The sequence below is a fragment of the Hibiscus syriacus genome, unplaced genomic scaffold (genome assembly GCF_006381635.1).
Source record: "Hibiscus syriacus cultivar Baekdansim isolate YM2019G1 unplaced genomic scaffold, ASM638163v2 tig00110331_pilon, whole genome shotgun sequence".
Taxonomy (NCBI): domain Eukaryota; kingdom Viridiplantae; phylum Streptophyta; class Magnoliopsida; order Malvales; family Malvaceae; genus Hibiscus; species Hibiscus syriacus.
This window is the reverse complement of record NW_024062687.1, coordinates 377,229-394,054: the sequence shown is the minus strand read 5'-3', so window position 1 is coordinate 394,054 and position 16,826 is coordinate 377,229. Positions and strand designations below refer to the sequence as shown.

Here is a 16,826-nt window from a genome sequence, read left to right as displayed (position 1 = left end):
ATTTAAAATAAATCATTTTAAAATAAATCAATCCATATTTTATAATAATTTATTTTAAAATAAATAACCTTATCAAATTATTTAAAATTATTTTAATAAATAATTATATTTTATAATTGTTCTTGAAGAGGTTTGAAGACCTTTAAAAACATAAAACCATATCTACACCAAGAAGAGCTCGTGCAGACGTTTGAAGAGTTTCTGTCTTCTAAAAATCAAATAGTTTGTGAAGCCTAATGTCTGCGCGACACAGACATAAGTGTTTGAAGAGCTTGCACAATAAAAACAAACAGCACCTAAGTCTTTAAGATCACAGTCCGTAAGGGAAGAACGAAAAGCTTCCATCTGGATATATCTTCTAATAAGCCGTCCTCGCTTCTCATGGGTGAATAAGATCTCATTGAAGTTGCCGATGACCAACCAAGGAATGTACTGATCGAAATTAAGATCACAAAGGAAATTCTATGTAGCTTCTCTTTGGCAGTCATCTGGTTCCCCATAAAAGCCCATGAACCTCTATCGTTTTCCATCTGAATACTCATCAATAAACACATTAATATGTCTTTGTAAAAAAAAAAAAAAAAAAATAAGAGATATCTTACAGTGATACAGTGATGTTTCCACGCCATGCACAAACCTCCCCTCGTTCCAACTACTGCCACCTTAATACCGTTAGGAAAACCACAACTATTTCACACCTTTTCCATCCTGAAGTTCTGTAATTTTGTTTCACACAAGAAAATTACAGAGGGGTTTGCATCTCTAAGAGCATGCTTGAGATGCCTAACCACTCGGGGTTGCCCCAAACATTCCGACATAGCATTTTCATTGTTCCCGGCTGGCTTGATTATCCAGTTCTTCATATATTTCTGAATTTTGAATCATAACATATTCTTTGTCAAAAACAGGTAAACCGAAAGAACTAGTAACAAACTGTGATTGAGACTGATGTCTGGGTTATTTTCTTTTTGAAACCGTAACCTCTGGGTCTTCCATTTCCTCCTGGCCTATTACTGTGTCACAATAAAAAAGATACATATTTGCTGACGAACCCAGATTAGCTCCATTATTCACCATATCCACATTTAAATCAGACAACCCACATTTTGGATTTGGTTCCTTAGGTTGAGCATGCACACTAATTTGAACCGTTGAATTAGGGAATTCCTTCTCCCTAATTGTAGGCTCAAAATTTTCCTTATTTTGAGCACCCCTGATTCTCGTCTGATTGTACATTTGGAAACTGCTTGTTCATCTGAGTCGCCTCCCTCAGCCAAATACTCGTCGGAATAGCCGCTTTGTGAGGTCGATAGATCACACCCCAAATAAAGATTCTTTCCTCTATGAGTTTCCCTGATGGGATAGAAACTTTCTCCATGGCCTAACTTACCATAGAGGAAGCATAATAGGGTCAACTTCTCATATACAAATTTGACATGATAAAAATATCCATTCCTCAACAGCATCTTCTTTCTCCGTTTCAAGGCATGTCGAACATCAACCTTCACCCAAATTCTCATAACTATGTCATACCCTGTAACATTATTTTTGAGTCATATTCAACAAAAACACCAATAAAATCTCCAAAAGCTTTGGACATTTTTTCTGTCGTCTTCCCCAAAGGGACATCAAGAACTCTAACCCAAAAATTTACATAGACCAAAGGCACAATACGTGGGTCTTCCCCTTCTAACAAACGGCCCCAAATATCGAATTAGAGACTTTATTGAAAAAGATTTAAAAATTGAGGATTTAAGTGATTAAATAATAAAAGATGAGAAATGATTTGGATTAGTGGTTTAGACTAAATTGTAACAAGGGATGATTAAAAGGGTTTTTTTGGTCATTTGGAATAAAATGAATTTAAAATTCATTCTTTATAATGAATTAAAGTAAAGAAATAAGGGGAAAAGGAGGTTAATTGGGTTAACTCTTTTCTTCTTCTTCTTTCATGTGGGAAGCTCTCTTCCATAGCTAAAGGTGATATTTTAATTTGATGGTTTATTCTTTCATTTTTTGTTGGTTTTTGAAGCATTAAGTATGATAGAAACTTAAGGAATGATTAAATGAGATCAAAACTAAGAGATTGATGAAATATTGGAGATATAAGGAAATGGGTTTTTGAATGATATGTTAGAATATGAGTTTTTACTGATGTTTATTAGTATATTTGACTTGTCAAAGATGTAAATAAGATATTAGAAGCATTGGATAGGATTAAGAACATGTTAGAAAAAGGGGTGTGATTCTTAGATTTACATGTTCTTGGAAGAGTTTAGATGTTTTAAGAAGCTAAATGAAGGAAAGTCAGTATGGATAAGTAAAGAAGAATTTAATAGTATTGTTGGGTGTAAATATAAGGAAATTTGACACAATTTGGATAATAATCGGGTTGAAAACTAGAAAATATGGGTATAGGTATCGGTACTGATAGAACAGTACCAATACTATAAGCTTAAAATAGGAAGAACAAATGAGTAGTATCGATAATGATGCAAGCAATATCGATACTGAAAGGGGGGTATCGATACTGTGAGGAAGGTATCGATATCATTGATTACAGAATGAAAAAATAGTATCGATACCGTAATAGAGTATCGATACCATAGTATAGTTGTATCAATACCATGGTATGAGTATCGATACTAATGAGCTAGAAATGTAAAGATAGGCTGAGATTGTTATAGAAAATATAATAATAGTACTCTTGAGTATTGTTTAAGTATAATTGTTAGGAAATATACTAACAATTGATATTGTATGTGTCTTTAATGGGTGATTTAGTAGATCGAAATCAAGCTCCCGAGTCAAGCAAAATGAAGGGTAATGACAAAGTACCTGAGTGATCAATTTTGCATTTTGGATACGATAGCGAGGCAAGCCAGGTGAGTGCATTCATTATGTACATTAAGAGTTATAAATAGATATTGTATAATTATATATTGCAATGGTATATCAATATTATGTGTACTACAGGCACTATGTGTGCAAATCCACAGAATTCATCATGAGTTGATGAATAACCGTACAGACACTATGTGTGCAAATCCACGGAATTCATCATGAGCTGATGAATAACCGTACAGACACTATGTGTACAAATCCACAGAATTCGTCATGAGTTGATGAATAACCGTACATGCACTATGTATGCAAATCCACGGAATTCATCATGAGTTGATGAATAACCGTACATGCACTATGTGTGCAAATCCACGGAATTCATCATGAGTTGATGAATAACCGTACATGCACTATGTGTGCAAATCCACATAATTCATCATGAGTTGATGAATAACCGTACAGGCACTATGTGTGCAAATCCACGGAATTCATCATGAGTTGATGAATAACCGTACATTCAATATGTGTACAAATTCACGGAATTCATCATGAGTTGATGAATAACGTACATGCACTATGTGTACAAATCCACGGAATTCATCATGAGTTGATGAATAACCGTACAGACACTATGTGTGCAAACCCACATAATTCATCATAAGTTAATGAACTACTGTATAGGCACTAAGTGTGCAGCTTAATGAATGAACATGATTAGAAAGTTGGTAAATTACCATATTAACACTAAATGTGCAAATTGATAAGGTTAATAATAAATTATGAAGAGTTGCTCGATATTAGAATTGTTATACTATACTTATGTTTATAAGTTTGTAAGATTAAGTATTTCTTACTAAGAAATTACTTGATGTGTGTTGATTTCACACGTAGGTTTGGATACCATCGGTGTAAGGAGATCATCAGACATCACCAAACAAGTGTCGTCTCATAAGTAACAGTATGCCATTTATGTCTATTTTTGATGTAGTAAGTTGGCATGCAACAACTTTAATTAAAACGCTCTGAAAAGCAGTTTATTTAACATGATGTAAAATGATGAAGTGTGAACATTTATTTTTGTTCGTCTATTTAAATTTAATGCATGTTTTATTATTAGTAAATTAAAATGTTTTATTAAAAAAACAAAATTTTACGAGTTTACAAATGAGGAACTGTTATAAAAAGTGATGTGACATATGTATCTCGTATACGGAAAGGTATACGGGAGATGGACGTTACAAAATGGCCCAGGATAAGTAAATGATTATTGAAATTCCAAGCCCCCCTACTTCTAGTCGATCTGCATCCACTTGAGTAAAGTGTTTAAACAAAATTCTTTTCTCCATAACTTTGTTATGTCAATACCACCAATAGGGTGCCAAACATTGGCAAGAATGGCTCTCATCGCTTTAAAATTAACAACGCTTGAAGTGAGGAAAATACCTACAAAGCATAGGTCGAAATTAACCTCTTTATTATCTGCATCATCCTCTGCTTCTAGGACATCCTCATCCCTCGTGTTTAGATCAAGTCTCACTAGAACATCTGAAATCTCCGTCATGAGATAAGAAAAAAAAACGATCAGCGACCCGAAAAAAACAAAGAAAAAGAAAAACTATGAGAAGACAAAGAAAAGCAAATGATGTCTCATCGATTTCTGTTTTTATGTGATCACATCGATTAATATCGTACATTAATAAAGATATTGCATTTAATTAAAAAATTGATAACCATAGATGAATACATGACTAGATAACAAAAGCAAATATTATATGATGACAGTACTTTTTTTTATTATTAAGATGATATTGCTTATTAAATATGAATTCATACATTAATATTTCCCTGTATTCAATACTTTATTATTTTCATCCCAATGTATATAACTCCAAACATAGAATTCCTAGTATTCATGGTCAAAATAACTCAAAAAATTCTTAAGCAACTTTCAAACATGTTCCAAGGTAACAAAAAACACTACCGTGAACGGTCCTGTTTGGAGACTGTGGGTATAAACCCTTTATATAAAGGTGATTTGACTAAACTGACACCTTTTCGTCGAAATTCTCCCTTTCTAACACCTTTTGACCAATATTTTTTGAAGTAGCACCCTTTCGGCTGAGGTGGCACAAAGACGCATCCTCGGGGACGCGTTTTACCTGGGTTTATGCTGACTGGGATGCCACGCATGTAAGGCGCATCACCGGGGATGCGCTTTACATGGGTTCTGTTGAGTCGGATGCCACGCTAGTATTTTTTTAATAATAAAGATTTTATTTTTATTGTTATTATAAATTAGTAATATATTATGTAAAGTGTTTCGGTTATAATTTAAGAATTATCGAATATATTTTTTAAATATGTGTTAAAGGTGAAGTGAATTTAGGTTTGAGTGTTATATGTTTTAGGAACTTTGACATTCACCCATTCCATGTGACATTAATCGGATGGAACAATAGATGAAAACCAACTTTGATCTTATTGTAGTTATAGGAAAAATGTATGAAATTATAATATTACACGTATAATTATATATATATTATTTTTTTTATTTTGATTATCGATCTATTAATTTTATCACTTAATTATTTAAATGTTATCAATCTAGTCATCTGTTAATAAAATTTAATATTTAAGACTTACACATTTTATCAATTTAGTCTTAATTTTAATTTAATTTAATAAATTTAATCCTCCAATCAGAACATGAAATGTGTCATCATATACATAATTTTTTTTATAACTTTAAGTTTGTTTAAGTTAATATTTTTTCTCTACTTAGAAGGTTGAATTATTATAATATTTTAAAACTAATAATTAATTTTTTATAATAAATAATATTAATTATTATATTAAAAAAATATCATAAAATAATTTTTAAATAAAAATTTAAAAAAATAAATAAAATTTATTTCGGTGTACATACATTGGAAAATTGTAGAAAATGCAATTACATTTAAATATTAGAAACAAAAACATTCATTTAAATAGAATATTAATTACATAGGGGTTAATGGTTATGTGATGATAACAGAGATTGACATTTTTTTCTATTGTGCCCGATGTTTCTACAATTCCCACATCATTTTTGTTCTGTTGACTTCTCCCGAATATCCATATCATAATGTATTCTAGTAGATTTTGGACGACCTGAGTCCCTCAATAGCAATGGATTTGGTACAATTGTAAGCCAAGTTTGAATCTCATCTGGGTCTCTTTCGTTACCTATGGGCGGAAACTTAAATTCATATACCTTGAATACTTGTGAAAGTTGGTATACGAGATCAACATAATTTTTGTAGTCCAAATGCGAATGTGAGCAAGTTGCAAAGACATGAGAGCGTGGATATTTGAGTGCTTGAAAGAAACCACAATCGTACCACCTCTCTTGCAGATTAACTCTGAAAGAGTTAGCTTCAATCCCTTACAGCGGACGTGGCATTTCGATTACATGAAATAATTCACGGGTGCGAGAAACATTTGTAACCATCATCCCATTTGATGCAGCCACTTTTTTCTGTAAATCAGCTACTAGTCTTAGGTGGTAAATATGGTCGTTTTGCATCTCAGTAAGAGCTTGTCCATCGAGCTTTGCAAAGAGTTGACCCAAACAAAAATAAGTCGTTTTGACCAACGTCGTGATTGGTAAATGACGCGCCCCCTTTAAGGTTGAATTTATTGCTTCAGCCAAGTTGGTTGTCATATGACCATAGCGATACCCCCCGTCATACGTATTTGTCCACATTTCTTTACTGATGTCCATAATGTACTCGCACCCCTTTTTATTTTTGCCAAACAGCTCTTGTAGCATAGACTCAAACCTTTGAGGTAAGAGTTTGTAACCTAAGCCATTAGGAATATGTAATAGTTAATATGAAGTATAAATAAGTAATACGAAAATGATAGAAAAATTAGGAAAAAGTAACATACTCATCCGCACGACTAACTGACGTTCATTGTTCTTCTTGTATTTTCCATAATAGTTTGAAGCAATATGACGGACACAATAACGATGTTGAACATGTGGAGGTCTATATATTGTACCCAAAGAGTCCATTGATGCTTTTATCCCGGCTCCTCGGTCTAAAATAATGCATACTCGTTCCCTAGTGACAACATGTAAACGTAAATTTTTAAGGAAAAAAGCCCAACATTCAGTGTCTTTTCCTTGAACGAGGGAAAACGCAATATGAAGAATATTGTGGTTTCATCTTGGACCACAACCAATAGTAAAACTTGCTTGTATTTCCCATACAAGAAAGTATCATCAATTTGGACAACTGGTTTACAATACTTGACTGCATTAATACAGTGAAGGTAAGTCCAAAAGACACGGTAGAATTGGCAGCAATCGTGAACCACTCGATCATTCACGTAATGATGTTGAGTTTCAAACTCAACAATTGTCTCGGGATTGAGTATTTGCACAACATGAAACCAACTGGGCAGCTCGTTGTAAGAAGAATCCCATTCGCCATGAAGTTTGCAAATGACATTCTGTTTTGCTAACCAAGCTTTTTTATAGGAGACGATATACCCATATTGTGACTGTATAGCAGAAATCAACACTGCAACAGCTATATGAGAGCTTTGCTTCACAATGGGCATGATTTCTTGGAAAATAATGTTGGAGTCCAAGTTGGGATGATCCTGGTTTATACCTCTTGCACAACACGTATGAGGATCGTTGTATCTGGTTAGTTCCCATAAGTTGTTCTTCCTCTTCCTCTTTGATACAAGAACCATTAATTGACATCCGTTGTCACGTTGGACGTAGTACAGACATATTTCTCCATGGTAGATCGATCAACTTGGGATTGAACTGAATTACGAATATTGTAACTCTTTATTGCCATCATTGCTTCCTCCTTCGATGTGAACTCCATTCCAATATGTAAATCACCATCATTGACTGATGATTGAAGTCCATAGTTGCCAACATCAGGAAGATCCAGAAATTCAGGCTCGTACATTGTATCATAATCAACCCCATATATATATGCAGAAAGTTCGGTTGGTGTTCTATTTATCAGAATGTCATCCTCATCATCATCAAAATGTATGTTAAATTGTGGTGAGTCAGGTTCAACGAATAATCCCGTTTCAGCACCAACTGCACCTGGCTCCCGAAGAGGTTCTTCTGGTGAAGATGATGGTTCCTCTGATAATCTAATGTTGAGGTCAAATAAGTTCCCGGTTGCGTGTCCTCCCCTTGAGCTTGAGGTCATTGTATCATGTGGGATATGAATAGACTGTCGTCTCGATGGCAATTACATATGTAAGTTGAAAACATTGACAGATGAATGTCTCCCCTTGAAGTAGAAGAGATGTTGACATATGGATTATTGGTGAAGCCACGTGGTTTGAGATCATAAGCATTTGTTGATGAACGCCTTCCTATTGAACTTGATGACATGACATCTGCGTTGGATCTGCCATTAATGATGTGAAATCATTACAGATCAGTTGCGTCGGGATATCAACTTGATCAGCTTGATATGCAATGCCAAAGTGAGAGGAATATGAGAGACCATGAGAAGCGCGAACCACAATAAAAGTGGCATACATTTCAATAAGAGATTATGAACTCCCCATATGAGCATCAGCCATTATAGAAACATCATCATCGTTAGAAAACTGAAATGATGTATACGTGAGTGGAAAACGTTCAGTAGGAAATCTATACTGAAGTGAAGATAGTTTTCTCCGGCCTGCTACACGAATCTTTAATGAAATTTTTGTGATTAACTCCTCAAGAGTGATATTTCTCTTCAAGGTTAAGGGGATATAATGATCTGGCTAAAAAACAACCCCCTTTTCAGCTTCCTTAATTTCTCCATCATATAAAACAATAGCATAAAGACGACTCATTTTCAAAGAATAGAGGATTAAAATTTTTGAGAAATTTAGAGTTTGAGAATTTGAAAACTTGTGAACTGAAGTTTGTTTTGAAAGTTTATAATACGTTGCATATAATAGTGTCTATAATCGGGGTACTATTCACGTGAAGGCACGTTCCTGGAGAGGCGCCTTCCATTATTTTTCAGATAATATGTTATCATTGTCCTATTATGTCACTCATGTTCCTCGGGGATACTATTCATGTCAGTACCCAAAGTGGTGAAAGCGCATTCCCGGGGGCGCGCCTTCGATTATTTTGTCAGAGAATATGCTATCATTGCCCTATTATGTCACTCATGTCCCCCAGGGGAACTATTCATGTCAGTACCTATTATGTTTGAGGAGACTTGGCAAAGTGGTGAAAGCGCGTTCCCACGGGCGCGCCTTCCTTATTTTGTCAGAGAATATGTTATCATTGCCCTATTATGTCACTCATGTCCCCCGAGAAACTATTCATGTCAGTACCTATTATGTTTGAGGGGACTTGGCAAAGTGGTGAAAGTGCGTTCCCAGGGGTGCGCCTTCGATTACTTTGTCAAAGAATAAAATATGTTATCATTGCCCTATTATGTCACTCATGTCCCCCGAGGAACTATTCATGTTAGTACCTATTATTTCTAAGAGGATTTGGCAAAGTAGTGAAAGCGCATTCCCGGGGGCGCTCCTTCCATTATTTTGTCAGAGAATATATTATCATTGTCCTATTATGTCACTCATGTCCCCCGGGGAACTATTCATGTCAGTACCTATTATTTCTGAGGGACTTGACAAAGTGGTGAAAGCGCGTTCCCGAGGGCGCGCCTTCCATTATTTTGTCAGAGAATATGTTATCATTGCCCTATTATGTCACTCATGTCCCCTGGGAAACTATTCATGTCAGTACCTATTATTTCTGAGGGGACTTGGCAAAGTGGTTAAATTACGTTCCCGGGGGCACACCTTCCATTATTTTGTCAGAGAATATGTTATCATTGCCCTATTATGTCACTCATGTCCCCCGGGGAACTATAGATGGATGGTGAAATTAGGTAAATTATAACCAAAATTTAAGCTCTTTTTGAAAGTTCAGCAAGTTAAGGATAAAATTATACATATGGATAGATTTAAGTTCATAACTTAAATTAAAACGTTATGTGAAGTTTGAATAAATTGGATAAAATGTTATGGATAAATTGAATAAATGTGAAGTGATCAGGTTGTTGTTTGAATAAATTGGATAAAATGTTATGGAAAAATTAAATAAATGTGAAGTGATCAGTTGGTTGTTTGAATAAATTGGATAAAATGTTATGGATAAATTGAATAAATGTGAAGTGATAAGTTGGTTGTGACATTGAACTTGTATGGAATGAGCATCGACATGTTTTTACGAATAAATGTGAAGTGATAAGTTGGTTTTAATGTATATGTTTTAATGTATATGTTAAGGATAAAATCATACGTATGGATAAATTTAATTTCAATTTAAGTATTGTAACTATAATTGGAATATAACTTTTACTTTTGAATACAATTGGAATATTAAGTTGAATTTAATGTTAAATTTCAAATACTATAATTTTTATTTTTATTTTAAATTTTGAATACTATAATTTATATTTTAAAAACATTTAACAAACATTTAATGTTAAATTTGAACAAAAAATAACATTAAAAATATTATTGTAACAACCATGAAACATTTAAATAACATAACCAAATTACATAAATTTCTGAAATATAACTATTTAAATAACATTAAAATACAACTGGATCACCGATGTCGTCTTCTCGAATGAGTTCCACATGGCGGTGGTTGTCTATTTCGCTGAGGATTTCTTCGTGGAACTTGTTTTTCAGTCTCTTCATCTTCAGTATCATCATCATCATTGGCATTTTATTCATTTGGCGTAGATGACGCTGAAGGGCCTGTATAAAATAACAACCCTGGAGGAGTGCTACTAACAATCCCACAGCTCATAGAAAATTGAGAAAACTGTGAAAACATTGGATCAATGTCTTCGATTCAGATGGAGATTGAGGTGTCTGTGGAGATGGACCACCAACCAAATAAGATGCATATGAACCATATGTTGGATAATTAAACATAGTCGTATATGCACCTCTATATGGTGTCATAAAACCTTGCGGGCTAGGCATGTAACCTGGCGGGCTAGGAATGTAACCTTGAGGGCTAAGAATGTAACCCTACGGAGATGGCATATAAATTGGTAGGCTTGACATATACCCCTGAGGAGATGGCATCTGAACTGGAGGGCTGGGCATGTACCCTTGTTGCATCATCATCGGTGGATAGGGATGTTGTGGTGGGACTGATGCAGAACCGGTAGCGCATTCTCTCCGTTCACGAGTCGGGGGATGATGATATTGAGATGGTGGACATCTCTCTCGGTGCCTAGGAATGCTAACCCCTCGTGTTTCCGCCGAAAGTAGAAACGACTTTCTATTTTCATTAAACCAGTTCATATAGTTATCCGTAACTATATGACTAGTTTCAGCGTAAAATTGTCGAGGGGCCAACTGTGCATACTGGTTCTCCCAAAGCGCAATCCAATCTCTGTGTCTCACCACCCAGTTAACCTCTTTCTTTCCTCGTCTATCTATGTTATGCATGTCGTCTAAATTCCTAGGTACTCTAGGAATATATTGCGTACAACAAAACTGACGGAGCACGCGATCAACTGGATGCCACTCAATAATAGCATAACATATAAAAGGTACAATTGACATCCAAACCTCTAATAACCCACTCAGGTGGGGTGGGATGCAAGCCTTTACTTCATTGCTCGCATAAGGTTTTAACTGAAACTGAAATATAAATATACAATTCAAATAAATATAATATTCTAATTATATCTAGCATTTTAAATTAAAATATTCATATTTAAACAGATTTCAAAACATACCTCAGACCCAACTTTTGTATCAATAAGTAAACGGATTTCCTCTAGTCCAGTAGGTGTATCTCTATGGTTCTTTCTTTTCATCGACCACCTATGAAATATAATATAAACTAAATATCACCCTATTTAATTAAAAATATTTAAATCAAAATTTAGTTTGAAAATTACCTCAATAATAAGGGGAATACGTATAGTTTATTGACGATCGGGTATAAGAAAGGCATGCGGAACCAGGCCCATGATTGTAGAAGCAGAAGACATCCACCGATAGCAGTTTTTTTATAATTCGTCGCACGACACATTTCTCTAAAGAGAAATGCCAAAACTGCAGCACCCCAACTATATCTTCCAGCTTCATCAAAATCAATCAGATGCCGCAACCACATACAATGCACTTGGTTGCGAGATTTGTCGGGCATCAATATTCCTCCAATGATTCGTAGAATATAAGCCCGATCATATGCCTTTTCTTCATCATCTGAAGCATTTTCATTCAGAACTTCAAAATTAGCTTTCAACCATGATAAAGCTATTCTACCTCCATTAACTCTGGCGGAGTAGCTCCAAGATACTCCATGCACATTGACTGCCAATCACCATCTGCCGTACCACACATAATATTTCTATCGACGGGAAGCCCCAGATGCATAGAGACATCCTCCAATGTAATTGTAGCCTATCCACAAGGAAGATGAAATGTGTGTGTCTCGGGCCTCCACCTCTCAATCAATGCAGAAATTAGGACATGTTCGAGTATGCAACCGCCAATAATTGTTGCAATATACCCGAACCCGATAGAAGACAAATATGGAAAAATACATTGTGGTGTCAGTATACGTGGATTTTTAATAAATGCCTCTAAAATACGATCAGTTTCCTAAATAATATGCATTATAAAAATTTATAATTAATATAAATTTATGATAAATTTAAATTAAAAATAATAATAAATATTAATATTAATTATAAAAAAATATTATCATATCACTAAAATATTTGGGTATATGGTTTGTATCTAATCGTAGCAGCATTTCACTTTCCATTATAACTGTAGACAAAAAAATATATATTTAGCACAAAAAATAATTAATTAATTTAAATAATAATAATTATATAAATATTATTTTAATAAAAATAATAATATTTATATAATTATATTAATATAAAATATAACAACTATTTAAAAAATACTAACTTAAAATAAATTTCTTACCACTAATAAGAAATTTAAAACTCAAATAGTTGGAGAATTTGAGTTATATAAGAGAAGAGAAGATGATTTTAGTATAAAGCATGAGGGGGTTGAAGGGGTTTATATAGGGGAGGAGGAGGGGTAGTTGAAGAAAAAACGGATGGGTATTTATGATATTTAATGAAAGGCGCGTCCCCGGGGATGCGCCTTACTCCTGTGGCATCCGACTCAGCAAAACCCCATGAAAGCGCGTCCCCGGAGATACGCCTTACACGCGTGACATCCCAATCAACATAAACTCAGGTAAAACGCGTCCCCGGAAATACATCTTTATGCCACCCAACCAAAAGAGTGTTATTTCAAAAAATATTAATAAAAAAATATTAAAAAAAAAAGAATTTCGATGAAAAGATGTCAGTTTAATCAAATCGTCTTATATAATGCCTCGGTCCCTCCTCCTCCACCGTATTCATAGCACAATCCAAAGCAATGGTGTACGGTGGCTTCTGCCCCGACACCTTCATGTTCATTACCCTTGTCTTGATCACATCAATGGGTTTTACAACACCGCAGCAAAAAATCCTATATAAAAACTCGCCGCCACGTGTGTCCCGAACCCATCTTTCATCCACCCATTTATCAAAATGAATTATTTGATTTGATCGTAGGAAGACAACTTGCGAAGCCGTCACCAACATCGCACGGTTCACTGTGAGCGACAACCCGCGCCACAAAGAGCTAATGCCTTCTTGTTTGGTCATGCGAGTGACGTCGTCGATAACGCTGGTGTAGTTATGGTGTTGAGATGGAGTTAAGCGATCGTCGGCCTGCCTACAAACCATCGCGACGTCGGCTGGGTTCCCAATGGCAGCGCCGATCCCTCCAGCTATCAACCCAGCAACAATCTTGCTGGCGAGAGGCATGATATTAATCTCCTTATCGGACCATTTATGTTACAGGATGTCTTAGATCCCCATCCGAGTGGTGGAATAAAGGGCCTGGCAGATCATGGTGGCTAAGACACCTGAGAAAAGAGATGCGACGCCTTCAGTCTAGAAGATACGAATCCCTGTGGCAATTGGTCCAGCACGCGCCGACGCAGATGGTCGCAGGTGGACAACATTGGGGGCGGATTTAGCCGACTGAAAGGCTAAAGTGGGGTGGACGGATTGAACGGCGGCGTTAGGAGCGTGGGTTTCACCCTGGAGTTGCATTAATGCATTCGAACTTTGATTAAATCAAGTGGATGGGTTGAACAGCCAGCCACGATTGATGCAATGCCTCCTTCAATAAAACCTTTAACTCCTCCTGTTTTAATTCTCTAATAAAAACTTGATTGCGAAATCAAGAAGCGGCCATTGGAATAAATGAATGAAGCATCGACACACCTGAGATGGTGACGAAGATGGAAAGCCATTGAACAAGAGTGACCAACGCTGGGCCTTTGAGAGCTTTGCGTTTGTTATAAATATAGCAAACTCAGTCTATGGATATTGGGAATGTGTATTTATAGAAGGATTAGATTTTTCATTTTATTAAATTGTAGGGACTAAACCCACAAGTAGACTAAACGTTTTAGAGTAAATTACACCAAAAGTAACCATGGTAAATTTATAATTGGATCATCATATTAAAAAAAAGTTACAATCAAGTCACTTTATTCATCAATTATTACAATTAAGTCGTTTTATTATTAAATATATAAAAAATGTTATTATACTCAACGTTGACGATGAGTGTTCAAAATGTAAATTTATTAGAAGAAATTAACATTTATTATATACTCGACATTAAAGTGACATCACTGTCACAATATATTAATAGAATGATTCGATTTTAACCTTTTTAAAATAGGTATAATGTTAAAATGTATCTATTGATTGAATAAATTGTTTTGGTTCATATTTTTTGGAATATTCTGATTCTTTAATGTCTTATTATAGGGTTAAAAGATTCCTCGTATATGAAAATTATTAATTAATAAATGATTAACGCTATAAAATAAATGTCTTTTATCCTAAAATGAAATAATGAGAGTCAAAATATTCTATAAAAGAATGAGAATCAAAATGACTATTCAATCGAAAGTTATGTGTCTTTTTATCTTAAAATAAAATGTTAAGTGTCAAAATGTTAGTGTGGCATTTTTTAATTTTTTTCAACAATGACATGACATTATCTTAATACGACACGTCAGTATCACTATTATTTTTTTAATAACATCTGATCGAAATTAAACATTGAATGTGATTTTGAAAAACAATATTTAAGTGATGAAAATGAAATAAAAATAATAATGCAGACACTAAATTTTTGGCCCATTTTATTTTTATTATTATTATAATTGTTATAATAATTATTATTATATTTTTTTTATTATTAATAAATATTATTATTACATATTACAGGCCTAGATTACACGACCCAATTACAAATCCCGGAGCCCAATCCAATTGAAGACTCGACCCAGTTCTGGCCCAAGTAGAACCCTAAACCCAACAAGGGTTTCATCTCATACCCCAGCCGCCAGCTACTCCTCACTGTTGGATCTGGAGAGATCCAACGGCCACTAATGAGCCAGATGAAACCCTAGGGTATCATCACCCTAGGGCCACGTCGTCGTCTCCCTTGTTACCACCATCTCGCCAACGCCAGCTGCCGCTCTACACCCCGCCGTTTCAACAGGAGATCATCCACGTTATGGCCCTAAGGTGAGTCACCACCATAGGTTCGGTGACTCACCGAAGGGTGCTCTATTACCCGGTCCGATGTGGGTACCATAGTGGCCTACAAAGGCCATTGAATCTGCGAAATAAAAAAAGAAAAGGAAAAAAAAGAAGGAGCAACCAACATTGACAGCAAGCAAAAACGGACGACAGCAACCCGAGAGCAAGCCAAAACATACCAATAAAGCAAAAACAGAGAGCAAGAAAGAGAGACCACGCCAACAAACAAACGAAATATTTTTTAAAGGAGTGCTTACTATCGTCGTTGTAGCTTCAACACCATCGAGAAGTCTAAAAGCCGAAGGTATTAACGTAGATCTATAGAGTTTGGTAGATTTTTAAGCAAAACTAAGCTTAGATTTGGGTTTAAGATAAAAAAGGCTTCGATTTGGTGGGTTTTGGAATTTTCGGCCACCGTGGATGGTGGTCGGTGACGGCGGTGATCAGCGGCGGAAGACTGTCGGCCGGTGACCATATTCCTCTGGTGGATCATTTTTTTTAGAGAGAAGGATGAGAGAAATTTCATTCTCTCTCTTAGAGAGAGAAATTTCATTCTCTCTCTTAGAGAGAGAAATGAAATGAGAAAATGAGAGCATTTAGCTCTTTAGGGCCAGTTGGGAGGCATTTATACCCTCCCGAAAACTACGTCGTTTTGGGAAGGGGCTTTTGGGTAAATTCGCGTAAGATCAAACCACGCGCGTAGTCATCCTTGTTTTGTAAATTTCCATTATAGTCACTGAAATTAAATTTAGATCCTTATAATTCGATCTTTTAATTTTATTCCTTTATAATTTAGTCCTCACTATATAAATATATAGATTTTAGACAAATAACCAATTTAGCCATCATAATTTTAATAATTAATATTTTAATCCCGAATAGCATGTTTTAATTTAATTTAATTTGATGTCTGAATTTTATATATATTTATTTTAGTCCCTAAATTAATAAATGGGTAAAATAACATGATTAGCCACTGTAATTTTAAATAACTAATTACAAATTAGGATATTTACTTTTAATATGTTATAATTTAGTCATTAATTTTACTTTCGTTATTTTTTAATTAGAAGTTTTATTGCTTTTATATTTTAAATATATAGTTTTAATTATATTTATTTTAGACACTGTTTAGTTATATTTTAATTTTATATGTTTATTTTCAATATATTTAATTATTATTATTAGTATTATAAACATATATAATAAATAATATTTATTTATTTATTTTAAATCATATCTATAAATTTAATTTTATAA

The 16,826-nt window shown here is 34.6% G+C and overlaps 1 pseudogene; it reads right to left on the bottom strand.

Moving 5' to 3' along the window:
- Window positions 1–4,747: 4,747 nt before the first annotated feature.
- Window positions 4,748–15,640, bottom strand: LOC120119130 (annotated as a pseudogene).
- Between the last annotated feature and the right edge of the window lie 1,186 nt (window positions 15,641–16,826).